A 26,347-nucleotide genomic window follows, 5' to 3' on the forward strand; every position below is an offset into this window, starting at 1 on the left:
ACTGGGACCCGGCTCCCGGCACTCCAAGAGCCTGCTCCCGACTTGCCTCCTGAGCGCACGCGCCATGCTGCTGGGCCGCTCGGGTGGCGAGCATGTCTGCCCGAGTGCCTCCCGCCCGCTCCCCGCCTCCTCCGGTCGCCGCTGGTGTGGGCGACGGGCTACTCCTGGCCCGCAGCGAGGCCCCTTCGCGCCCCCCAGTGGCTCCACAGGCCTCTGTCACTTCCCTGACTGTGACATATGTCTGGGCGCCCTGGCATCCTGGGACTCCCCACGCCCGGAATGGCTTTTACCACGCCCCCCTACCCAACCCCTCTCATCCCCCCCCCCAGCCCCACAACCGCACACCCCCCTTGCTGCTGTGCTGTCCCCACCACTCAGGGCCACCGAGGGGGTCGCAGGGTCCTCTCAGTCCCCTCCACCCTAGGGACGTGCAACCCAGGCCCTGGCCCTGGCCGGCCCCACCCACTGGCCCAAAGCCAGGGAGAGCCACCCGCGACCAGGGGGCAGCACCTCCAGACTGCCGCCACCCTTCGTCACACAGCCTTCTGTCTGGGCCCTCGCCCCTCATCAGCGACCGGCGTCCCGCCCGATCACTGGTCACTTCACTGGCTACACATCACCTCTCCTGACCCAGGGTGTTGAGAGAGAGGATGAGAGAAGGCCAGAGACGGAGCAAGAGGTAGGCGGAGAGAGACAGACGGGGACTGTGGGGACAGACTTGCAGAGAGCACTTTCCAGGCTCTGGGCCTCGCGTGGAGGGGTGCTGCGTGGGGGCTGCACGGACATCAGCTGTTACCGCTTGGCCATCAGCTGTTGCCAGTTGGCCATTGGCCACTGGCAGAGCTGCGGTGGCCAAGCTAGGAAGCGCGGATGGTGGACTGCAAATTGCAGAGGGGCGCGGACTGCAGTGGGCCGGCTTGGTGGGTCTGTTGGTTGGCAGAGAATCGGCCGGCAGGTTGGGGATCGGGCGGCTCCGGCTTGCCGTGTCTCCAAGCCAGCCGCCCGTGAGACATGGTGCTATGAGCCCCCTATCCGTGGCTCTGTTGGTGTTCCTTCTTGGCCTCGCCAAATCCTGGGTTCTTGTGCGGGCAGAGGGACTAGAGTCCCCGCAGGACAGGGACCGACAGACAGAACGGGGGGACAGGGGGACCGGGGGACGGGAGGACCGGGGGACAGGGGACCGGGAGACGGGTGTAAGGGGGGGGACAGGGAGAACGGTGGGACTGTAGGAACCCGGGGCGGGGGTACCGGGGGACGGGGTACCAGGAGATGGGGGAAGGGGGGCAGGGGCACAGGGAGACCGTTGGAACTGGGAGAACCGGGGGACGGGGGGTCTGGGAGACGGGGGCATGTGGGACGGGGGGAAGGGGTGACCGGAAGATGGGGGGACGGGAGTACGAGAGGGCCGGGGGGACGGGGGTCTGGGGGATGAGGGGACAAGGGGACCGGGGGACCGGGGGGACAGGGGGACTGGGTACTGGGAGACAGTGGGACCAGGGGACGGGGGGACCGGGAGATGGGGGGACACGGTACCAGGGGAAAGGGAGACCGGGGAATTGGGGGACAGGGAGACTGGGGGACTGGGGGATTGGGGGAATGAGAGGACGGTGGGACTGGCGGACGGTGGGACGGAGGGACCAGGAGACCGGTGGATGGAGGGACAGGAGTACGAGGGTACTGGGGGACGAGGGACATGGGGAGGGGGGGACCGGGAAACGGGGGAACGGGGGACCGTGAGACGGGGGGACCGGGAGATGGGGGACCTGGGGCCGGGGGGACGGGGTGACGGGGGGACCGGGACACAGAGGGACAGGGGGACTGGAGGGTCGGGGGGACCGGGGGACGGGGGGACCGGGGGACGGGGGGACCGGGGCAACGGAGACGGGGGGGACCGGGGGAAAGGCGGATGGGGGGACCAGGGGACCTGCGGACCGGGGGACCGGAGGTTGGGGGGACCGGGGGATAGGGGACCGGGCGACGGGGTGACCAGGGGCATGAATGGACTGGGGGGACGGGGGTACCAGTGGACCGGGAGATGGGGGGACCGGGGGACCGGGGACCGGGGGACGGGGGGACCGGGGGACCGGGGGTTGGGGGACTGGGGGATGAGGGGACCGGGAGATCGGGTACCGGGGAACGGGACGACTAGGAGACGGGGGACCGCGAGACGGGGGACCGGGGACGGGGTGACCGGGAGATGGGACATCGGGAGACGGGAGACTGTGGGACGGGAGGACCGGAAGACGGGGCGAACGGAGAACTGGGGGATCGGTAGACGGGGGCCAGGGCGATGGGGGAACCGGGGGACTGGGGGACCGGGGGACCAGGGACCGGGGGTTGGGGGTCCAGGGGATGAGGGGACCGGGAGACGGGGGACCTGGGGACCGGGCGACCGGGAGACGGGGGACCGGGAGACGGGGGGATGGGTGTGCGGCCGGACCGGGAGACAGAGGGACAGGGAGATGGGGGGACCGGGGGACCGGGGGAAGGGGGTAACACTGGACAGAGGACCGGGGGACCGGAAGACCGGGCGACCGGGAGACAGGGGACCGGGAGACTGGGGACCGGGAGACGGGGCGACCGGGGAACGGGGGGACCGGTAGAAGGGCGCCTGGGCGCCGGGGGAACCGGGGGACCGGGGGACCAGGAGACGGGGGACCGGGGAACGGAGACAGGGGTTACGGGGAGACGGGGGTAACGGGGGACGGGGGTACTGCGTGGGGCTGCACTGACATCAGCTGTTACCGCTTGGCCTTCAGCTGTTGCCAGTTGGCCATTGGACACCGGCAGAGCTGCGGTGGCCAAGCTAGGAAGCGCGGATGGTGGACTGCAAATTGCAGAGGGGCGCGGACTGCAGTGGGCCGGCTTGGTGGGTCTGTTGGTTGGCAGAGAATCGGCCAGCAGGTGGGGGACCGGGAGGCTCCGGCTTGCCGTGTCTCCAAGCCAGCCGCCCGTGAGACATGGTGCTATGAGCCCCCTATCCGTGGCTCTGTGGGTGTTCCTTCTTGGCCTCGCCAAATCCTGCGTTCTTGTGCGGGCAGAGGGACTAGAGTCCCCGCAGGACAGGGACAGACAGACAGAACGGGAGGAGGAGTAAGAGGGAGCGAGATGGAAATATACACGTATATGTACATGTATGTGTCTAGACATACAGAGAGACATGGACAGAGACAGAGAAAGAGGGGGCAGGCACGCGGGGAGAGAGCTCCTGAGCCAGAGCCAGAACCCAACAGGCACGTCACAGAGCCAGACAGACATGGGGTGGGGGAGGGTGGGAGGGACGCACATTCGGGCACACGGACTGGGACAGACGCACTGAGGCTGTGTTGAAGTGGTGGCTTCTCCACCGGAGTGTGGTCGTGCCCGGGGCTGGGCTCCGCCAAGGAGGCATTGCCCTGGCGTTGGCAGTCACCATTGAAGCCCCCGGGGCGGGCCGCCAGGGTCTCCGGAGGGCCAGTGGGCTCTGAGCCCCGCCCAGGGACCCGCCCGCGGGAGGAGAGTGGCAGCCCCCAGGCACCCTGGTTGTGAGGATTGTGTGCCTGCGTGCCTGCTCTTCCCTTGTGGCGGTCTCCCCTGGAGTCGATGGCGCGTGGTGTGTTGGGGTGCTGCTCCCGCCGTCCCCTGGTTTGTCCCGGCTCTTTGTGCCCTTTGTGTCGGGGACACCGTGGCCGGCGGGAAGGGAGGGCTCCTGGCTCTTGTGGGAGACGGGAGGGGACGCGCGGGGGTGTGGGGAGAGGTGCCTGCCCGCGGAGACCGAAGACTCCGGTGGGGCGGGGCGGGTGGGCGTCCCGTTTGCCCGAGGACACGCCGATCCTGTGTCTCGGGGCCCAGGGGCAGGCGCAGGGATGGGCGTCCCCTGGGCTCGGGCCGAGGTGCAAAGGACCGGCACGTCCTGGGATGGAGAGAGCCTGGTGGAAGCCTGCGCCGGCAGGCAGCCCTGGGCTTGGGCGTTGGGGGTTGCGGCGGCGGCAGGGTCGGGGAGCGAGAGGGAGCCCTGCGATGGCGGTGGCGGCGGCGGCGACCTAGACGCGGCTGACTGCTGCAGGCTGACGGCCTGCCTCGGCGAAGAGCACTAAGAAGAGGGAGAGGGGGGGAGCCCTGGCCGACAGGCCTGGTGTGCGGCCGGGGATGCGAGCTTGTAGTGCTGGGCGGCTGTCCCTCCTCTGGCCAGGGGGACCTTCGGCTGGCTGGGCGGCTGCAGGGGTTGCAGAGGGGCAAGGGGCGGCAGGGATTCGGAGGGAGGCACGCCGGGGCGGCGGCGCAAAAGGAGAGGCGAGCAAAAGCCTACAGGTATTCCCAGGCGGTCTCCCATGCAAGTACTAACCAGGCCCCTCCCTGCTTAGCTCCCGAGATCAGAGGAGATCGGGCGCGTTCAGGGTGGTATGGCCGTAGACGCTGGGACCCGGCTCCCGCGCCCCAAGAGCCTGCTCCCGGCCTGTCTCGTGAGCGCCCGCCATGCAGATGAGCCGCTCCGGTGGCGAGCATCGACCCGCGGGCCGGCTCTGCCAGCACCGCGTCCCCCCCCAGTCCGGCTCCCCGCCTCTTCCAAATGCCCCTGGCGTGGGCGGCGGGCTACTCCTGGCCGACAGCGAGGCCCCTTCGCGCCACCCGGGGCTCCATGGGACACTGCCACTTCCCTGATGGTGCCAGAAGTCGTGGAACTCTGGCATCCTGGGACTCCCCGCACCCAGACCGGCATACAACCTGCCCCCCTACCGCCACCAGGTTTACCCCCAACCGCAGCCCCAAGGCTGGTGGAGGCCTGCACCAGCAGGCAACCCTGGGCCTGGGAGTTGTGGGAGGACCCCGCGGCGGCGGCGGGGGCGGCTGCGGCGGCGGCGGCGGAGGCAGGGGAGGGTGGCGAGGTAGGCGATGGCAACCGCGTGGATGGCGCCAGGGCGGCGATGGCGGCGGCGACAATGGGGGCTTTGACGGTGGGCGCTGGGACACGGGGGCCGATGGCGGCGGCGGTGGCGGCGGGGGCTGGGGAGGGCGTGAGGGCGGTGCTGGCGGCGGAGGCCGGGAGAGCAGAGGCGGGAGACTGAGCGAGTATGGCATTGGTGGCGGCGGGGGCTGGGGCGGGGGCTGGGAAGATGGCGGTGCTGGAGGCGGGGAGAGCAGAGGAGGGAATTGAGGGAGTGCGGCAATGGCGGCAGCGGGGGCGGGGGAGGGCGTGAGGGCGGTGCTGGCGGCGGAGGCCGGGAGAGCAGAGGCGGGAGACTGAGGGAGTATGGCGATGGTGGCTGCGGGGGTCTGGGGCGGGGGCGGGGGAGATGGCGGGGCTGGAGGCGGGGAGAGCGGAGGAGGGAATTGAGGGAGTACGGATATGGCGGCGGCGGGGGCGGGGGTGGGGGAGAGGGCAGCACTGGTGGCGGAGATGGGGAGCGCGGTGCTGGCGGCCGAGGTGGGGAGAGCACAGGAGGGAGTTTGAGGGAGTTTGGCGGTGGCGGCGGCGGGGGCGGGGACAGGGGCGGGTGCGAGGGCAGTGCTGGGGGGGGGGTGTGGGGAGCCCGGTGGTGGCGGTGGCTTTGGCGCAGGCGGCGGTGGCGGCGACCGCGCGTCGGCGAAGGATTCGCGATGACGGCCTGCGGGACCGAAGAGGACTGAGAGGAGGGTGTGGGGGGGGAGCCCTGGCCCACGGGCCTGGTGTGCGGCCGGGGCTGCCAGCTTGTAGTGCCGGGCGGCTGACCCTCTGCTGGTCAGGGGGACCTGCGGCTGGCTGGGAGGCTGCAGAGGGGCAAGGGGCGGCAGGGGTTCGGAGGGAGCCACGTCGGAGCGGCGATGCAAAAGGAGACGCTAGCAAAAGCTAACAGGTATTCCCAGGCGGTCTCCCATCCAAGTACTAACCAGGACAGACCCTGCTTCGCTTCCGAGATCAGACGAGATCTGCTGCGTTCAGGGTGGTATGGCCTTAGGCACTGGGACCCGGCTCCCGGCACTCCAAGAGCCTGCTCCCGACTTGCCTCCTGAGCGCACGCGCCATGCTGCTGGGCCGCTCGGGTGGCGAGCATGTCTGCCCGAGTGCCTCCCGCCCGCTCCCCGCCTCCTCCGGTCGCCGCTGGTGTGGGCGACGGGCTACTCCTGGCCCGCAGCGAGGCCCCTTCGCGCCCCCCAGTGGCTCCACAGGCCTCTGTCACTTCCCTGACTGTGACATATGTCTGGGCGCCCTGGCATCCTGGGACTCCCCACGCCCGGAATGGCTTTTACCACGCCCCCCTACCCAACCCCTCTCATCCCCCCCCCAGCCCCACAACCGCACACCCCCTTTGCTGCTGTGCTGTCCCCACCACTCAGGGCCACCGAGGGGGTCGCAGGGTCCTCTCAGTCCCCTCCACCCTAGGGACGTGCAACCCAGGCCCTGGCCCTGGCCGGCCCCACCCACTGGCCCAAAGCCAGGGAGAGCCACCCGCGACCAGGGGGCAGCACCTCCAGACTGCCGCCACCCTTCGTCACACAGCCTTCTGTCTGGGCCCTCGCCCCTCATCAGCGACCGGCGTCCCGCCCGATCACTGGTCACTTCACTGGCTACACATCACCTCTCCTCACCCAGGGTGTTGAGAGAGAGGATGAGAGAAGGCCAGAGACGGAGCAAGAGGTAGGCGGAGAGAGACAGACGGGGACTGTGGGGACAGACTTGCAGAGAGCACTTTCCAGGCTCTGGGCCTCGCGTGGAGGGGTGCTGCGTGGGGGCTGCACGGACATCAGCTGTTACCGCTTGGCCATCAGCTGTTGCCAGTTGGCCATTGGCCACTGGCAGAGCTGCGGTGGCCAAGCTAGGAAGCGCGGATGGTGGACTGCAAATTGCAGAGGGGCGCGGACTGCAGTGGGCCGGCTTGGTGCGTCTGTTGGTTGGCAGAGAATCGGCCGGCAGGTTGGGGATCGGGCGGCTCCGGCTTGCCGTGTCTCCAAGCCAGCCGCCCGTGAGACATGGTGCTATGAGCCCCCTATCCGTGGCTCTGTTGGTGTTCCTTCTTGGCCTCGCCAAATCCTGGGTTCTTGTGCGGGCAGAGGGACTAGAGTCCCCGCAGGACAGGGACCGACAGACAGAACGGGGGGACAGGGGGACCGGGGGACGGGAGGACCGGGGGACAGGGGACCGGGAGACGGGTGTAAGGGGGGGGACAGGGAGAACGGTGGGACTGTAGGAACCCGGGGCGGGGGTACCGGGGGACGGGGTACCAGGAGATGGGGGAAGGGGGGCAGGGGCACAGGGAGACCGTTGGAACTGGGAGAACCGGGGGACGGGGGGTCTGGGAGACGGGGGCATGTGGGACGGGGGGAAGGGGTGACCGGAAGATGGGGGGACGGGAGTACGAGAGGGCCGGGGGGACGGGGGTCTGGGGGATGGGGGGACAAGGGGACCGGGGGACCGGGGGGACAGGGGGACTGGGTACTGGGAGACAGTGGGACCAGGGGACGGGGGGACCGGGAGATGGGGGGACACGGTACCAGGGGAAAGGGAGACCGGGGAATTGGGGGACAGGGAGACTGGGGGACTGGGGGATTGGGGGAATGAGAGGACGGTGGGACTGGCGGACGGTGGGACGGAGGGACCAGGAGACCGGTGGATGGAGGGACAGGAGTACGAGGGTACTGGGGGACGAGGGACATGGGGAGGGGGGGACCGGGAAACGGGGGAACGGGGGACCGTGAGACGGGGGGACCGGGAGATGGGGGACCTGGGGCCGGGGGGACGGGGTGACGGGGGGACCGGGACACAGAGGGACAGGGGGACTGGAGGGTCGGGGGGACCGGGGGACGGGGGGACCGGGGCAACGGAGACGGGGGGACCGGGGGAAAGGCGGATGGGGGGACCAGGGGACCCGCGGACCGGGGGACCGGAGGTTGGGGGGACCGGGGGATAGGGGACCGGGCGACGGGGTGACCAGGGGCATGAATGGACTGGGGGGACGGGGGTACCAGTGGACCGGGAGATGGGGGGACCGGGGGACTGGGGACCGGGTGACGGGGGGACCGGGGGACCGGGGGTTGGGGGACTGGGGGATGAGGGGACCGGGAGATCGGGTACCGGGGAACGGGACGACTAGGAGACGGGGGACCGCGAGACGGGGGACCGGGGACGGGGTGACCGGGAGATGGGACATCGGGAGACGGGAGACTGTGGGACGGGAGGACCGGAAGACGGGGCGAACGGAGAACTGGGGGATCGGTAGACGGGGGCCAGGGCGATGGGGGAACCGGGGGACTGGGGGACCGGGGGACCAGGGACCGGGGGTTGGGGGTCCAGGGGATGAGGGGACCGGGAGACGGGGGACCTGGGGACCGGGCAACCGGGAGACGGGGGACCGGGAGACGGGGGGATGGGAGTGCGGCCGGACCGGGAGACAGAGGGACAGGGAGATGGGGGGACCGGGGGACCGGGGGAAGGGGGTAACACTGGACGGAGGACCGGGGGACCGGAAGACCGGGCGACCGGGAGACAGGGGACCGGGAGACTGGGGACCGGGAGACGGGGCGACCGGGGAACGGGGGGACCGGTAGAAGGGCGCCTGGGCGCCGGGGGAACCGGGGGACCGGGGGACCAGGAGACGGGGGACCGGGGAACGGGAGACCGGGGGTATGGGGGGACGGGGGGACCAGGCGAAGGAGGGACGGGGGGACGGGGAGACGTTGGGACTGGGGGACCGGGGGACAGGTGGACCGCGAGACGGAGGACCGGGAGACGGGGGAACGGGGGTCGGGGGACCCGGGGAGGGGGGGACCGGAAGACGAGGGAATGGGGGACGGGTGGACCAGGGGCGTGGGGGGACTGGGGGGACGGGGGCACCGGGGGACGGGTGGACTGGGAGAGGGTGGATGGGGGTACGGGGGAACAGGGGGATCAGGGGACGGGGGAACAGGGGACGGGGGGGACCGGAATAGGGGGGATGGTGGAACGTGGGGACGGGGGACCCGGGAGACGGGGGACAGGAAGACGGGGAACCGGGGGAACGGAGACAGGGGTGACGGGGAGACGGGGGTACCGGGGGACGGGGGTACTGCGTGGGGCTGCACTGACATCAGCTGTTACCGCTTGGCCTTCAGCTGTTGCCAGTTGGCCATTGGACACCGGCAGAGCTGCGGTGGCCAATCTAGGAAGCGCGGATGGTGGACTGCAAATTGCAGAGGGGCCCGGACTGCAGTGGGCCGGCTTGGTGGGTCTGTTGGTTGGCAGAGAATCGGCCAGCAGGTGGGGGACCGGGCGGCTCCGGCTTGCCGTGTCTCCAAGCCAGCCGCCCGTGAGACATGGTGCTATGAGCCCCCTATCCGTGGCTCTGTGGGTGTTCCTTCTTGGCCTCGCCAAATCCTGCGTTCTTGTGCGGGCAGAGGGACTAGAGTCCCCGCAGGACAGGGACAGACAGACAGAACGGGAGGAGGAGTAAGAGGGAGCGAGATGGAAATATACACGTATATGTACATGTATGTGTCTAGACATACAGAGAGACATGGACAGAGACAGAGAAAGAGGGGGCTGGCACGCGGGGAGAGAGCTCCTGAGCCAGAGCCAGAACCCAACAGGCACGTCACAGAGCCAGACAGACATGGGGTGGGGGAGTGTGGGAGGGACGCGCATTCGGGCACACGGACTGGGACAGACGCACTGAGGCTGTGTTGAAGTGGTGGCTTCTCCACCGGAGTGTGGTCGTGCCCGGGGCTGGGCTCCGCCAAGGAGGCATTGCCCTGGCGTTGGCAGTCACCATTGAAGCCCCCGGGGCGGGCCGCCAGGGTCTCCGGAGGGCTAGTGGGCTCTGAGCCCCGCCCAGGGACCCGCCCGCGGGAGGAGAGTGGCAGCCCCCAGGCACCCTGGTTGTGAGGATTGTGTGCCTGCGTGCCTGCTCTTCCCTTGTGGCGGTCTCCCCTGGAGTCGATGGCGCGTGGTGTGTTGGGGTGCTGCTCCCGCCGTCCCCTGGTTTGTCCCGGCTCTTTGTGCCCTTTGTGTCGGGGACACCGTGGCCGGCGGGAAGGGAGGGCTCCTGGCTCTTGTGGGAGACGGGAGGGGACGCGCGGGGGTGTGGGGAGAGGTGCCTGCCCGCGGAGACCGAAGACTCCGGTGGGGCGGGGCGGGTGGGCGTCCCGTTTGCCCGAGGACACGCCGATCCTGTGTCTCGGGGCCCAGGGGCAGGCGCAGGGATGGGCGTCCCCTGGGCTCGGGCCGAGGTGCAAAGGACCGGCACGTCCTGGGATGGAGAGAGCCTGGTGGAAGCCTGCGCCGGCAGGCAGCCCTGGGCTTGGGCGTTGGGGGTTGCGGCGGCGGCAGGGTCGGGGAGCGAGAGGGAGCCCTGCGATGGCGGTGGCGGCGGCGGCGACCTAGACGCGGCTGACTGCTGCAGGCTGACGGCCTGCCTCGGCGAAGAGCACTAAGAAGAGGGAGAGGGGGGGAGCCCTGGCCGACAGGCCTGGTGTGCGGCCGGGGATGCGAGCTTGTAGTGCTGGGCGGCTGTCCCTCCTCTGGCCAGGGGGACCTTCGGCTGGCTGGGCGGCTGCAGGGGTTGCAGAGGGGCAAGGGGCGGCAGGGATTCGGAGGGAGGCACGCCGGGGCGGCGGCGCAAAAGGAGAGGCGAGCAAAAGCCTACAGGTATTCCCAGGCGGTCTCCCATGCAAGTACTAACCAGGCCCCTCCCTGCTTAGCTCCCGAGATCAGAGGAGATCGGGCGCGTTCAGGGTGGTATGGCCGTAGACGCTGGGACCCGGCTCCCGCGCCCCAAGAGCCTGCTCCCGGCCTGTCTCGTGAGCGCCCGCCATGCAGATGAGCCGCTCCGGTGGCGAGCATCGACCCGCGGGCCGGCTCTGCCAGCACCGCGTCCCCCCCCAGTCCGGCTCCCCGCCTCTTCCAAATGCCCCTGGCGTGGGCGGCGGGCTACTCCTGGCCGACAGCGAGGCCCCTTCGCGCCACCCGGGGCTCCATGGGACACTGCCACTTCCCTGATGGTGCCAGAAGTCGTGGAACTCTGGCATCCTGGGACTCCCCGCACCCAGACCGGCATACAACCCGCCCCCCTACCGCCACCAGGTTTACCCCGAACCGCAGCCCCAAGGCTGGTGGAGGCCTGCACCAGCAGGCAACCCTGGGCCTGGGAGTTGTGGGAGGACCCCGCGGCGGCGGCGGGGGCAGCTGCGGCGGCGGCGGCGGCGGCGGCGGCGGCGGCGGCGGCGGAGGCAGGGGAGGGTGGCGAGGTAGGCGATGGCAACCGCGTGGATGGCGCCAGGGCGGCGATGGCGGCGGCGACAATGGGGGCTTTGACGGTGGGCGCTGGGACACGGGGGCCGATGGCGGCGGCGGTGGCGGCGGGGGCTGGGGAGGGCGTGAGGGCGGTGCTGGCGGCGGAGGCGGGAGAGCAGAGGCGGGAGACTGAGCGAGTATGGCATTGGTGGCGGCGGGGGCTGGGGCGGGGGCTGGGAAGATGGCGGTGCTGGAGGCGGGGAGAGCAGAGGAGGGAATTGAGGGAGTGCGGCAATGGCGGCAGCGGGGGCGGGGGAGGGCGTGAGGGCGGTGCTGGCGGCGGAGGCCGGGAGAGCAGAGGCGGGAGACTGAGGGAGTATGGCGATGGTGGCTGCGGGGGTCTGGGGCGGGGGCGGGGGAGATGGCGGGGCTGGAGGCGGGGAGAGCGGAGGAGGGAATTGAGGGAGTACGGATATGGCGGCGGCGGGGGCGGGGGTGGGGGAGAGGGCAGCACTGGTGGCGGAGATGGGGAGCGCGGTGCTGGCGGCCGAGGTGGGGAGAGCACAGGAGGGAGTTTGAGGGAGTTTGGCGGTGGCGGCGGCGGGGGCGGGGACAGGGGCGGGTGCGAGGGCAGTGCTGGGGGGGGGGTGTGGGGAGCCCGGTGGTGGCGGTGGCTTTGGCGCAGGCGGCGGTGGCGGCGACCGCGCGTCGGCGAAGGATTCGCGATGACGGCCTGCGGGACCGAAGAGGACTGAGAGGAGGGTGTGGGGGGGGAGCCCTGGCCCACGGGCCTGGTGTGCGGCCGGGGCTGCCAGCTTGTAGTGCCGGGCGGCTGACCCTCTGCTGGTCAGGGGGACCTGCGGCTGGCTGGGAGGCTGCAGAGGGGCAAGGGGCGGCAGGGGTTCGGAGGGAGCCACGTCGGAGCGGCGATGCAAAAGGAGACGCTAGCAAAAGCTAACAGGTATTCCCAGGCGGTCTCCCATCCAAGTACTAACCAGGACAGACCCTGCTTCGCTTCCGAGATCAGACGAGATCTGCTGCGTTCAGGGTGGTATGGCCTTAGGCACTGGGACCCGGCTCCCGGCACTCCAAGAGCCTGCTCCCGACTTGCCTCCTGAGCGCACGCGCCATGCTGCTGGGCCGCTCGGGTGGCGAGCATGTCTGCCCGAGTGCCTCCCGCCCGCTCCCCGCCTCCTCCGGTCGCCGCTGGTGTGGGCGACGGGCTACTCCTGGCCCGCAGCGAGGCCCCTTCGCGCCCCCCAGTGGCTCCACAGGCCTCTGTCACTTCCCTGACTGTGACATATGTCTGGGCGCCCTGGCATCCTGGGACTCCCCACGCCCGGAATGGCTTTTACCACGCCCCCCTACCCAACCCCTCTCATCCCCCCCCCCAGCCCCACAACCGCACACCCCCTTTGCTGCTGTGCTGTCCCCACCACTCAGGGCCACCGAGGGGGTCGCAGGGTCCTCTCAGTCCCCTCCACCCTAGGGACGTGCAACCCAGGCCCTGGCCCTGGCCGGCCCCACCCACTGGCCCAAAGCCAGGGAGAGCCACCCGCGACCAGGGGGCAGCACCTCCAGACTGCCGCCACCCTTCGTCACACAGCCTTCTGTCTGGGCCCTCGCCCCTCATCAGCGACCGGCGTCCCGCCCGATCACTGGTCACTTCACTGGCTACACATCACCTCTCCTGACCCAGGGTGTTGAGAGAGAGGATGAGAGAAGGCCAGAGACGGAGCAAGAGGTAGGCGGAGAGAGACAGACGGGGACTGTGGGGACAGACTTGCAGAGAGCACTTTCCAGGCTCTGGGCCTCGCGTGGAGGGGTGCTGCGTGGGGGCTGCACGGACATCAGCTGTTACCGCTTGGCCATCAGCTGTTGCCAGTTGGCCATTGGCCACTGGCAGAGCTGCGGTGGCCAAGCTAGGAAGCGCGGATGGTGGACTGCAAATTGCAGAGGGGCGCGGACTGCAGTGGGCCGGCTTGGTGGGTCTGTTGGTTGGCAGAGAATCGGCCGGCAGGTTGGGGATCGGGCGGCTCCGGCTTGCCGTGTCTCCAAGCCAGCCGCCCGTGAGACATGGTGCTATGAGCCCCCTATCCGTGGCTCTGTTGGTGTTCCTTCTTGGCCTCGCCAAATCCTGGGTTCTTGTGCGGGCAGAGGGACTAGAGTCCCCGCAGGACAGGGACCGACAGACAGAACGGGGGGACAGGGGGACCGGGGGACGGGAGGACCGGGGGACAGGGGACCGGGAGACGGGTGTAAGGGGGGGGACAGGGAGAACGGTGGGACTGTAGGAACCCGGGGCGGGGGTACCGGGGGACGGGGTACCAGGAGATGGGGGAAGGGGGGCAGGGGCACAGGGAGACCGTTGGAACTGGGAGAACCGGGGGACGGGGGGTCTGGGAGACGGGGGCATGTGGGACGGGGGGAAGGGGTGACCGGAAGATGGGGGGACGGGAGTACGAGAGGGCCGGGGGGACGGGGGTCTGGGGGATGGGGGGACAAGGGGACCGGGGGACCGGGGGGACAGGGGGACTGGGTACTGGGAGACAGTGGGACCAGGGGACGGGGGGACCGGGAGATGGGGGGACACGGTACCAGGGGAAAGGGAGACCGGGGAATTGGGGGACAGGGAGACTGGGGGACTGGGGGATTGGGGGAATGAGAGGACGGTGGGACTGGCGGACGGTGGGACGGAGGGACCAGGAGACCGGTGGATGGAGGGACAGGAGTACGAGGGTACTGGGGGACGAGGGACATGGGGAGGGGGGGACCGGGAAACGGGGGAACGGGGGACCGTGAGACGGGGGGACCGGGAGATGGGGGACCTGGGGCCGGGGGGACGGGGTGACGGGGGGACCGGGACACAGAGGGACAGGGGGACTGGAGGGTCGGGGGGACCGGGGGACGGGGGGACCGGGGCAACGGAGACGGGGGGACCGGGGGAAAGGCGGATGGGGGGACCAGGGGACCCGCGGACCGGGGGACCGGAGGTTGGGGGGACCGGGGGATAGGGGACCGGGCGACGGGGTGACCAGGGGCATGAATGGACTGGGGGGACGGGGGTACCAGTGGACCGGGAGATGGGGGGACCGGGGGACTGGGGACCGGGTGACGGGGGGACCGGGGGACCGGGGGTTGGGGGACTGGGGGATGAGGGGACCGGGAGATCGGGTACCGGGGAACGGGACGACTAGGAGACGGGGGACCGCGAGACGGGGGACCGGGGACGGGGTGACCGGGAGATGGGACATCGGGAGACGGGAGACTGTGGGACGGGAGGACCGGAAGACGGGGCGAACGGAGAACTGGGGGATCGGTAGACGGGGGCCAGGGCGATGGGGGAACCGGGGGACTGGGGGACCGGGGGACCAGGGACCGGGGGTTGGGGGTCCAGGGGATGAGGGGACCGGGAGACGGGGGACCTGGGGACCGGGCGACCGGGAGACGGGGGACCGGGAGACGGGGGGATGGGAGTGCGGCCGGACCGGGAGACAGAGGGACAGGGAGATGGGGGGACCGGGGGACCGGGGGAAGGGGGTAACACTGGACGGAGGACCAGGGGACCGGAAGACCGGGCGACCGGGAGACAGGGGACCGGGAGACTGGGGACCGGGAGACGGGGCGACCGGGGAACGGGGGGACCGGTAGAAGGGCGCCTGGGCGCCGGGGGAACCGGGGGACCGGGGGACCAGGAGACGGGGGACCGGGGAACGGGAGACCGGGGGTATGGGGGGACGGGGGGACCAGGCGAAGGAGGGACGGGGGGACGGGGAGACGTTGGGACTGGGGGACCGGGGGACAGGTGGACCGCGAGACGGAGGACCGGGAGACGGGGGAACGGGGGTCGGGGGACCCGGGGAGGGGGGGACCGGAAGATGAGGGAATGGGGGACGGGTGGACCAGGGGCGTGGGGGGACTGGGGGGACGGGGGCACCGGGGGACGGGTGGACTGGGAGAGGGTGGATGGGGGTACGGGGGAACAGGGGGATCAGGGGACGGGGGAACAGGGGAAGGGGGGGACCGGAATAGGGGGGATGGTGGAACGTGGGGACGGGGGACCCGGGAGACGGGGGACAGGAAGACGGGGAACCGGGGGAACGGAGACAGGGGTGACGGGGAGACGGGGGTACCGGGGGACGGGGGTACTGCGTGGGGCTGCACTGACATCAGCTGTTACCGCTTGGCCTTCAGCTGTTGCCAGTTGGACATTGGACACCGGCAGAGCTGCGGTGGCCAATCTAGGAAGCGCGGATGGTGGACTGCAAATTGCAGAGGGGCGCGGACTGCAGTGGGCCGGCTTGGTGGGTCTGTTGGTTGGCAGAGAATCGGCCAGCAGGTGGGGGACCGGGCGGCTCCGGCTTGCCGTGTCTCCAAGCCAGCCGCCCGTGAGACATGGTGCTATGAGCCCCCTATCCGTGGCTCTGTGGGTGTTCCTTCTTGGCCTCGCCAAATCCTGCGTTCTTGTGCGGGCAGAGGGACTAGAGTCCCCGCAGGACAGGGACAGACAGACAGAACGGGAGGAGGAGTAAGAGGGAGCGAGATGGAAATATACACGTATATGTACATGTATGTGTCTAGACATACAGAGAGACATGGACAGAGACAGAGAAAGAGGGGGCTGGCACGCGGGGAGAGAGCTCCTGAGCCAGAGCCAGAACCCAACAGGCACGTCACAGAGCCAGACAGACATGGGGTGGGGGAGTGTGGGAGGGACGCGCATTCGAGCACACGGACTGGGACAGACGCACTGAGGCTGTGTTGAAGTGGTGGCTTCTCCACCGGAGTGTGGTCGTGCCCGGGGCTGGGCTCCGCCAAGGAGGCATTGCCCTGGCGTTGGCAGTCACCATTGAAGCCCCCGGGGCGGGCCGCCAGGGTCTCCGGAGGGCCAGTGGGCTCTGAGCCCCGCCCAGGGACCCGCCCGCGGGAGGAGAGTGGCAGCCCCCAGGCACCCTGGTTGTGAGGATTGTGTGCCTGAGTGCCTGCTCTTCCCTTGTGGCGGTCTCCCCTGGAGTCGATGGCGCGTGGTGTGTTGGGGTGCTGCTCCCGCCGTCCCCTGGTTTGTCCCGGCTCTTTGTGCCCTTTGTGTCGGGGACACCGTGGCCGGCGGGAAGGGAGGGCTCCTGGCTCTTGTGGGAGACGGGAGGGGACGCGCGGGGGTGTGGGGAGAGGTGCCTGCCCGCGGAGACCGAAGACTCCGGTGGGGCGGGGCGGGTGGGCGTCCCGTTTGCCCGAGGACACGCCGATCCTGTGTCTCGGGGCCCAGGGGCAGGCGCAGGGATGGGCGTCCCCTGGGCTCGGGCCGAGGTGCAAAGGACCGGCACGTCCTGGGATGGAGAGAGCCTGGTGGAAGCCTGCGCCGGCAGGCAGCCCTGGGCTTGGGCGTTGGGGGTTGCGGCGGCGGCAGGGTCGGGGAGCGAGAGGGAGCCCTGCGATGGCGGTGGCGGCGGCGGCGACCTAGACGCGGCTGACTGCTGCAGGCTGACGGCCTGCCTCGGCGAAGAGCACTAAGAAGAGGGAGAGGGGGGGAGCCCTGGCCGACAGGCCTGGTGTGCGGCCGGGGATGCGAGCTTGTAGTGCTGGGCGGCTGTCCCTCCTCTGGCCAGGGGGACCTTCGGCTGGCTGGGCGGCTGCAGGGGTTGCAGAGGGGCAAGGGGCGGCAGGGATTCGGAGGGAGGCACGCCGGGGCGGCGGCGCAAAAGGAGAGGCGAGCAAAAGCCTACAGGTATTCCCAGGCGGTCTCCCATGCAAGTACTAACCAGGCCCCTCCCTGCTTAGCTCCCGAGATCAGAGGAGATCGGGCGCGTTCAGGGTGGTATGGCCGTAGACGCTGGGACCCGGCTCCCGCGCCCCAAGAGCCTGCTCCCGGCCTGTCTCGTGAGCGCCCGCCATGCAGATGAGCCGCTCCGGTGGCGAGCATCGACCCGCGGGCCGGCTCTGCCAGCACCGCGTCCCCCCCCAGTCCGGCTCCCCGCCTCTTCCAAATGCCCCTGGCGTGGGCGGCGGGCTACTCCTGGCCGACAGCGAGGCCCCTTCGCGCCACCCGGGGCTCCATGGGACACTGCCACTTCCCTGATGGTGCCAGAAGTCGTGGAACTCTGGCATCCTGGGACTCCCCGCACCCAGACCGGCATACAACCCGCCCCCCTACCGCCACCAGGTTTACCCCGAACCGCAGCCCCAAGGCTGGTGGAGGCCTGCACCAGCAGGCAACCCTGGGCCTGGGAGTTGTGGGAGGACCCCGCGGCGGCGGCGGGGGCAGCTGCGGCGGCGGCGGCGGCGGCGGCGGCGGCGGCGGCGGAGGCAGGGGAGGGTGGCGAGGTAGGCGATGGCAACCGCGTGGATGGCGCCAGGGCGGCGATGGCGGCGGCGACAATGGGGGCTTTGACGGTGGGCGCTGGGACACGGGGGCCGATGGCGGCGGCGGTGGCGGCGGGGGCTGGGGAGGGCGTGAGGGCGGTGCTGGCGGCGGAGGCCAGGAGAGCAGAGGCGGGAGACTGAGCGAGTATGGCATTGGTGGCGGCGGGGGCTGGGGCGGGGGCTGGGAAGATGGCGGTGCTGGAGGCGGGGAGAGCAGAGGAGGGAATTGAGGGAGTGCGGCAATGGCGGCAGCGGGGGCGGGGGAGGGCGTGAGGGCGGTGCTGGCGGCGGAGGCCGGGAGAGCAGAGGCGGGAGACTGAGGGAGTATGGCGATGGTGGCTGCGGGGGTCTGGGGCGGGGGCGGGGGAGATGGCGGGGCTGGAGGCGGGGAGAGCGGAGGAGGGAATTGAGGGAGTACGGATATGGCGGCGGCGGGGGCGGGGGTGGGGGAAAGGGCAGCACTGGTGGCGGAGATGGGGAGCGCGGTGCTGGCGGCCGAGGTGGGGAGAGCACAGGAGGGAGTTTGAGGGAGTTTGGCGGTGGCGGCGGCGGGGGCGGGGACAGGGGCGGGTGCGAGGGCAGTGCTGGGGGGGGGGTGTGTGGGGAGCCCGGTGGTGGCGGTGGCTTTGGCGCAGGCGGCGGTGGCGGCGACCGCGCGTCGGCGAAGGATTCGCGATGACGGCCTGCGGGACCGAAGAGGACTGAGAGGAGGGTGTGGGGGGGGAGCCCTGGCCCACGGGCTTGGTGTGCGGCCGGGGCTGCCAGCTTGTAGTGCCGGGCGGCTGACCCTCTGCTGGTCAGGGGGACCTGCGGCTGGCTGGGAGGCTGCAGAGGGGCAAGGGGCGGCAGGGGTTCGGAGGGAGCCACGTCGGAGCGGCGATGCAAAAGGAGACGCTAGCAAAAGCTAACAGGTATTCCCAGGCGGTCTCCCATCCAAGTACTAACCAGGACAGACCCTGCTTCGCTTCCGAGATCAGACGAGATCTGCTGCGTTCAGGGTGGTATGGCCTTAGGCACTGGGACCCGGCTCCCGGCACTCCAAGAGCCTGCTCCCGACTTGCCTCCTGAGCGCACGCGCCATGCTGCTGGGCCGCTCGGGTGGCGAGCATGTCTGCCCGAGTGCCTCCCGCCCGCTCCCCGCCTCCTCCGGTCGCCGCTGGTGTGGGCGACGGGCTACTCCTGGCCCGCAGCGAGGCCCCTTCGCGCCCCCCAGTGGCTCCACAGGCCTCTGTCACTTCCCTGACTGTGACATATGTCTGGGCGCCCTGGCATCCTGGGACTCCCCACGCCCGGAATGGCTTTTACCACGCCCCCCTACCCAACCCCTCTCATCCCCCCCCCCAGCCCCACAACCGCACACCCCCTTTGCTGCTGTGCTGTCCCCACCACTCAGGGCCACCGAGGGGGTCGCAGGGTCCTCTCAGTCCCCTCCACCCTAGGGACGTGCAACCCAGGCCCTGGCCCTGGCCGGCCCCACCCACTGGCCCAAAGCCAGGGAGAGCCACCCGCGACCAGGGGGCAGCACCTCCAGACTGCCGCCACCCTTCGTCACACAGCCTTCTGTCTGGGCCCTCGCCCCTCATCAGCGACCGGCGTCCCGCCCGATCACTGGTCACTTCACTGGCTACACATCACCTCTCCTGACCCAGGGTGTTGAGAGAGAGGATGAGAGAAGGCCAGAGACGGAGCAAGAGGTAGGCGGAGAGAGACAGACGGGGACTGTGGGGACAGACTTGCAGAGAGCACTTTCCAGGCTCTGGGCCTCGCGTGGAGGGGTGCTGCGTGGGGGCTGCACGGACATCAGCTGTTACCGCTTGGCCATCAGCTGTTGCCAGTTGGCCATTGGCCACTGGCAGAGCTGCGGTGGCCAAGCTAGGAAGCGCGGATGGTGGACTGCAAATTGCAGAGGGGCGCGGACTGCAGTGGGCCGGCTTGGTGGGTCTGTTGGTTGGCAGAGAATCGGCCGGCAGGTTGGGGATCGGGCGGCTCCGGCTTGCCGTGTCTCCAAGCCAGCCGCCCGTGAGACATGGTGCTATGAGCCCCCTATCCGTGGCTCTGTTGGTGTTCCTTCTTGGCCTCGCCAAATCCTGGGTTCTTGTGCGGGCAGAGGGACTAGAGTCCCCGCAGGACAGGGACCGACAGACAGAACGGGGGGACAGGGGGACCGGGGGACGGGAGGACCGGGGGACAGGGGACCGGGAGACGGGTGTAAGGGGGGGGACAGGGAGAACGGTGGGACTGTAGGAACCCGGGGCGGGGGTACCGGGGGACGGGGTACCAGGAGATGGGGGAAGGGGGGCAGGGGCACAGGGAGACCGTTGGAACTGGGAGAACCGGGGGACGGGGGGTCTGGGAGACGGGGGCATGTGGGACGGGGGGAAGGGGTGACCGGAAGATGGGGGGACGGGAGTACGAGAGGGCCGGGGGGACGGGGGTCTGGGGGATGGGGGGACAAGGGGACCGGGGGACCGGGGGGACAGGGGGACTGGGTACTGGGAGACAGTGGGACCAGGGGACGGGGGGACCGGGAGATGGGGGGACACGGTACCAGGGGAAAGGGAGACCGGGGAATTGGGGGACAGGGAGACTGGGGGACTGGGGGATTGGGGGAATGAGAGGACGGTGGGACTGGCGGACGGTGGGACGGAGGGACCAGGAGACCGGTGGATGGAAGGACAGGAGTACGAGGGTACTGGGGGACGAGGGACATGGGGAGGGGGGGACCGGGAAACGGGGGAACGGGGGACCGTGAGACGGGGGGACCGGGAGATGGGGGACCTGGGGCCGGGGGGACGGGGTGACGGGGGGACCGGGACACAGAGGGACAGGGGGACTGCAGGGTCAGGGGGACCGGGGGACGGGGGGACCGGGGGACGGGGGGACCGGGGCAACGGAGACGGGGGGACCGGGGGAAAGGCGGATGGGGGGACCAGGGGCCCCGCGGACCGGGGGACCGGAGGTTGGGGGGACCGGGGGATAGGGGCCCGGGCGACGGGGTGACCAGGGGCATGAATGGACTGGGGGGACGGGGGTACCAGTGGACCGGGAGATGGGGGGACCGGGGGACCGGGGACCGGGGGACGGGGGGACCGGGGGACCGGGGGTTGGGGGACTGGGGGATGAGGGGACCGGGAGATCGGGTACCGGGGAACGGGACGACTAGGAGACGGGGGACCGCGAGACGGGGGACCCGGGACGGGGTGACCGGGAGATGGGACATCGGGAGACGGGAGACTGTGGGACGGGAGGACCGGAAGACGGGGCGAACGGAGAACTGGGGGATCGGTAGACGGGGGCCAGGGCGATGGGGGAACCGGGGGACTGGGGGACCGGGGGACCAGGGACCGGGGGTTGGGGGTCCAGGGGATGAGGGGACCGGGAGACGGGGGACCTGGGTACCGGGCGACCGGGAGACGGGGGACCGGGAGACGGGGAGATGGGTGTGCGGCCGGACCGGGAGACAGAGGGACAGGGAGATGGGGGGACCGGGGGACCGGGGGAAGGGGGTAACACTGGACGGAGGACCGGGGGACCGGAAGACCGGGCGACCGGGAGACAGGGGACCGGGAGACTGGGGACCGGGAGACGGGGCGACCGGGGAACGGGGGGACCGGTAGAAGGGCGCCTGGGCGCCGGGGGAACCGGGGGACCGGGGGACCAGGAGACGGGGGACCGGGGAACGGGAGACCGGGGGTATGGGGGGACGGGGGGACCAGGCGAAGGAGGGACGGGGGGACGGGGAGACGTTGGGACTGGGGGACCGGGGGACAGGTGGACCGCGAGACGGAGGACCGGGAGACGGGGGAACGGGGGTCGGGGGACCCGGGGAGGGGGGGACCGGAAGACGAGGGAATGGGGGACGGGTGGACCAGGGGCGTGGGGGGACTGGGGGGACGGGGGCACCGGGGGACGGGTGGACTGGGAGAGGGTGGATGGGGGTACGGGGGAACAGGGGGATCAGGGGACGGGGGGAACAGGGGAGGGGGGGGACCGGAATAGGGGGGATGGTGGAACGTGGGGACGGGGGACCCGGGAGACGGGGGACAGGAAGACGGGGAACCGGGGGAACGGAGACAGGGGTGACGGGGAGACGGGGGTACCGGGGGACGGGGGTACTGCGTGGGGCTGCACTGACATCAGCTGTTACCGCTTGGCCTTCAGCTGTTGCCAGTTGGCCATTGGACACCGGCAGAGCTGCGGTGGCCAAGCTAGGAAGCGCGGATGGTGGACTGCAAATTGCAGAGGGGCGCGGACTGCAGTGGGCCGGCATGGTGGGTCTGTTGGTTGGCAGAGAATCGGCCAGCAGGTGGGGGATCGGGCGGCTCCGGCTTGCCGTGTCTCCAAGCCAGCCGCCCGTGAGACATGGTGCTATGAGCCCCCTATCCGTGGCTCTGTGGGTGTTCCTTCTTGGCCTCGCCAAATCCTGCGTTCTTGTGCGGGCAGAGGGACTAGAGTCACCGCAGGACAGGGACAGACAGACAGAACGGGAGGAGGAGTAAGAGGGAGCGAGATGGAAATATACACGTATATGTACATGTATGTGTCTAGACATACAGAGAGACATGGACAGAGACAGAGAAAGAGGGGGCTGGCACGCGGGGAGAGAGCTCCTGAGCCAGAGCCAGAACCCAACAGGCACGTCACAGAGCCAGACAGACATGGGGTGGGGGAGGGTGGGAGGGACGCACATTCGGGCACACGGACTGGGACAGACGCACTGAGGCTGTGTTGAAGTGGTGGCTTCTCCACCGGAGTGTGGTCGTGCCCGGGGCTGGGCTCCGCCAAGGAGGCATTGCCCTGGCGTTGGCAGTCACCATTGAAGCCCCCGGGGCGGGCCGCCAGGGTCTCCGGAGGGCCAGTGGGCTCTGAGCCCCGCCCAGGGACCCGCCCGCGGGAGGAGAGTGGCAGCCCCCAGGCACACTGGTTGTGAGGATTGTGTGCCTGCGTGCCTGCTCTTCCCTTGTGGCGGTCTCCCCTGGAGTCGATGGCGCGTGGTGTGTTGGGGTGCTGCTCCCGCCGTCCCCTGGTTTGTCCCGGCTCTTTGTGCCCTTTGTGTCGGGGACACCGTGGCCGGCGGGAAGGGAGGGCTCCTGGCTCTTGTGGGAGACGGGAGGGGACGCGCGGGGGTGTGGGGAGAGGTGCCTGCCCGCGGAGACAGAAGACTCCGGTGGGGCGGGGCGGGTGGGCGTCCCGTTTGCCCGAGGACACGCCGATCCTGTGTCTCGGGGCCCAGGGGCAGGCGCAGGGATGGGCGTCCCCTGGGCTCGGGCCGAGGTGCAAAGGACCGGCACGTCCTGGGATGGAGAGAGCCTGGTGGAAGCCTGCGCCGGCAGGCAGCCCTGGGCTTGGGCGTTGGGGGTTGCGGCGGCGGCAGGGTCGGGGAGCGAGAGGGAGCCCTGCGATGGCGGTGGCGGCGGCGGCGACCTAGACGCGGCTGACTGCTGCAGGCTGACGGCCTGCCTCGGCGAAGAGCACTAAGAAGAGGGAGAGGGGGGGAGCCCTGGCCGACAGGCCTGGTGTGCGGCCGGGGATGCGAGCTTGTAGTGCTGGGCGGCTGTCCCTCCTCTGGCCACGGGGACCTTCGGCTGGCTGGGCGGCTGCAGGGGTTGCAGAGGGGCAAGGGGCGGCAGGGATTCGGAGGGAGGCACGCCGGGGCGGCGGCGCAAAAGGAGAGGCGAGCAAAAGCCTACAGGTATTCCCAGGCGGTCTCCCATGCAAGTACTAACCAGGCCCCTCCCTGCTTAGCTCCCGAGATCAGAGGAGATCGGGCGCGTTCAGGGTGGTATGGCCGTAGACGCTGGGACCCGGCTCCCGCGCCCCAAGAGCCTGCTCCCGGCCTGTCTCGTGAGCGCCCGCCATGCAGATGAGCCGCTCCGGTGGCGAGCATCGACCCGCGGGCCGGCTCTGCCAGCACCGCGTCCCCCCCCAGTCCGGCTCCCCGCCTCTTCCTAATGCCCCTGGCGTGGGCGGCGGGCTACTCCTGGCCGACAGCGAGGCCCCTTCGCGCCACCCGGGGCTCCATGGGACACTGCCACTTCCCTGATGGTGCCAGAAGTCGTGGAACTCTGGCATCCTGGGACTCCCCGCACCCAGACCGGCATACAACCCGCCCCCCTACCGCCACCAGGTTTACCCCCAACCGCAGCCCCAAGGCTGGTGGAGGCCTGCACCAGCAGGCAACCCTGGGCCTGGGAGTTGTGGGAGGACCCCGCGGCGGCGGCGGAGGCAGGGGAGGGTGGCGAGGTAGGCGATGGCAACCGCGTGGATGGCGCCAGGGCGGCGATGGCGGCGGCGACAATGGGGGCTTTGACGGTGGGCGCTGGGACACGGGGGCCGATGGCGGCGGCGGTGGCGGCGGGGGCTGGGGAGGGCGTGAGGGCGGTGCTGGCGGCGGAGGCCGGGAGAGCAGAGGCGGGAGACTGAGCGAGTATGGCATTGGTGGCGGCGGGGGCTGGGGCGGGGGCGGGGACATGACGGTGCTGGAGGCGGGGAGAGCAGAGGAGGGAATTGAGGGAGTGCGGCAATGGCGGCAGCGGGGGCGGGGGAGGGCGTGAGGGCGGTGCTGGCGGCGGAGGCCGGGAGAGCAGAGGCGGGAGACTGAGGGAGTATGGCGATGGTGGCTGCGGGGGTCTGGGGCGGGGGCGGGGGAGATGGCGGTGCTGGAGGCGGGGAGAGCGGAGGAGGGAATTGAGGGAGTACGGATATGGCGGCGGCGGGGGCGGGGGTGGGGGCGAGGGCAGCACTGGTGGCGGAGATGGGGAGCGCGGTGCTGGCGGCCGAGGTGGGGAGAGCACAGGAGGGAGTTTGAGGGAGTTTGGCGGTGGCGGCGGCGGGGGCGGGGACAGGGGCGGGGGCGAGGGCAGCGCTGGCGGGGGGTGGGGGGTGGGGGGGGGTGTGGGGAGCCCGGTGGTGGCGGTGGCTTTGGCGCAGGCGGCGGTGGCGGCGACCGCGCGTCGGCGAAGGATTCGCGATGACGGCCTGCAGGACCGAAGAGGACTGAGAGGAGGGCGTGTGGGGGGAGCCCTGGCCCACGGGCCTGGTGTGCGGCCGGGGCTGCCAGCTTGTAGTGCCGGGCGGCTGACCCTCTGCTGGTCAGGGGGACCTGCGGCTGGCTGGGAGGCTGCAGAGGGGCAAGGGGCGGCAGGGGTTCGGAGGGAGCCACGCCGGAGCGGCGATGCAAAAGGAGACGCTAGCAAAAGCCAACAGGTATTCCCAGGCGGTCTCCCATCCAAGTACTAACCAGGACAGACCCTGCTTCGCTTCCGAGATCAGACGAGATCTGCTGCGTTCAGGGTGGTATGGCCTTAGGCACTGGGACCCGGCTCCCGGCACTCCAAGAGCCTGCTCCCGACTTGCCTCCTGAGCGCACGCGCCATGCTGCTGGGCCGCTCGGGTGGCGAGCATGTCTGCCCGAGTGCCTCCCGCCCGCTCCCCGCCTCCTCCGGTCGCCGCTGGTGTGGGCGACGGGCTACTCCTGGCCCGCAGCGAGGCCCCTTCGCGCCCCCAAGTGGCTCCACAGGCCTCTGTCACTTCCCTGACTGTGACATATGTCTGGGCGCCCTGGCATCCTGGGACTCCCCACGCCCGGAATGGCTTTTACCACGCCCCCCCTACCCCAACCCCTCTCATCCCCCCCCCCAGCCCCACAACCGCACACCCCCCTTGCTGCTGTGCTGTACCCACCACTCAGGGCCACCGAGGGGGTCGCAGGGTCCTCTCAGACCCCTCCACCCTAGGGACGTGCAACCCAGGCCCTGGCCCTGGCCGGCCCCACCCACTGGCCCAAAGCCAGGGAGAGCCACCCGCGACCAGGGGGCAGCACCTCCAGACTGCCGCCACCCTTCGTCACACAGCCTTCTGTCTGGGCCCTCGCCCCTCATCAGCGACCGGCGTCCCGCCCGATCACGGGTCACTTCACTGGCTACACATCACCTCTCCTGACCCAGGGTGTTGAGAGAGAGGATGAGAGAAGGCCAGAGACGGAGCAAGAGGTAGGCGGAGAGAGACAGACGGGGACTGTGGGGACAGACTTGCAGAGAGCACTTTCCAGGCTCTGGGCCTCGCGTGGAGGGGTGCTGCGTGGGGGCTGCACGGACATCAGCTGTTACCGCTTGGACATCAGCTGTTGCCAGTTGGCCATTGGCCACTGGCAGAGCTGCGGTGGCCAAGCTAGGAAGCGCGGATGGTGGACTGCAAATTGCAGAGGGGCGCGGACTGCAGTGGGCCGGCTTGGTGGGTCTGTTGGTTGGCAGAGAATCGGCCGGCAGGTTGGGGATCGGGCGGCTCCGGTTTGCCGTGTCTCCAAGCCAGCCGCCCGTGAGACATGGTGCTATGAGCCCCCTATCCGTGGCTCTGTTGGTATTCCTTCTTGGCCTCGCCAAATCCTGGGTTCTTGTGCGGGCAGAGGGACTAGAGTCCCCGCAGGACAGGGACCGACAGACAGAACGGGGGGACAGGGGGACCGGGGGACGGGAGGACCGGGGGACAGGGGACCGGGAGACGGGTGTAAGGGGGGGGACAGGGAGAACGGTGGGACTGTAGGAACCCGGGGCGGGGGTACCGGGGGACGGGGTACCAGGAGATGGGGGAAGGGGGGCAGGGGGACAGGGAGACCGTTGGAACTGGGAGAACCGGGGGACGGGGGGTCTGGGAGACGGGGGCATGTGGGACGGGGGGAAGGGGTGACCGGAAGATGGGGGGACGGGAGTACGAGAGGGCGGGGGGGACGGGGGGACTGGGGGATGGGGGGAAAAGGGGACCGGGGGACCGGGGGGACAGGGGGACTGGGTACTGGGAGACAGTGGGACCAGGGGACGGGGGGACCGG

At 70.5% G+C, this 26,347-nt stretch overlaps 8 pseudogenes; all 8 read right to left on the reverse strand.

The window, feature by feature from the left end:
- Positions 1-4,274: 4,274 nt before the first annotated feature.
- On the reverse strand, positions 4,275-4,394 carry LOC148757098 (5S ribosomal RNA; annotated as a pseudogene).
- A 1,403-nt stretch (positions 4,395-5,797) lies between these two features.
- LOC148757099 (5S ribosomal RNA) lies at positions 5,798-5,917 on the reverse strand (annotated as a pseudogene).
- A 4,643-nt stretch (positions 5,918-10,560) lies between these two features.
- Positions 10,561-10,680, reverse strand: LOC148757100 (5S ribosomal RNA; annotated as a pseudogene).
- Positions 10,681-12,106: 1,426 nt separating this feature from the next.
- LOC148757101 (5S ribosomal RNA) lies at positions 12,107-12,226 on the reverse strand (annotated as a pseudogene).
- A 4,644-nt stretch (positions 12,227-16,870) lies between these two features.
- LOC148757102 (5S ribosomal RNA) lies at positions 16,871-16,990 on the reverse strand (annotated as a pseudogene).
- Positions 16,991-18,416: 1,426 nt separating this feature from the next.
- On the reverse strand, positions 18,417-18,536 carry LOC148757103 (5S ribosomal RNA; annotated as a pseudogene).
- Positions 18,537-23,197: 4,661 nt separating this feature from the next.
- Positions 23,198-23,317, reverse strand: LOC148757104 (5S ribosomal RNA; annotated as a pseudogene).
- Positions 23,318-24,711: 1,394 nt separating this feature from the next.
- Positions 24,712-24,831, reverse strand: LOC148757105 (5S ribosomal RNA; annotated as a pseudogene).
- Positions 24,832-26,347: the final 1,516 nt, after the last annotated feature.

Source organism: Rhinolophus sinicus, chromosome 9, assembly GCF_057876585.1.
Source record: "Rhinolophus sinicus isolate RSI-liver-muscle chromosome 9, RSI-T2T, whole genome shotgun sequence".
NCBI classification, from domain to species: Eukaryota; Metazoa; Chordata; class Mammalia; order Chiroptera; family Rhinolophidae; genus Rhinolophus; species Rhinolophus sinicus.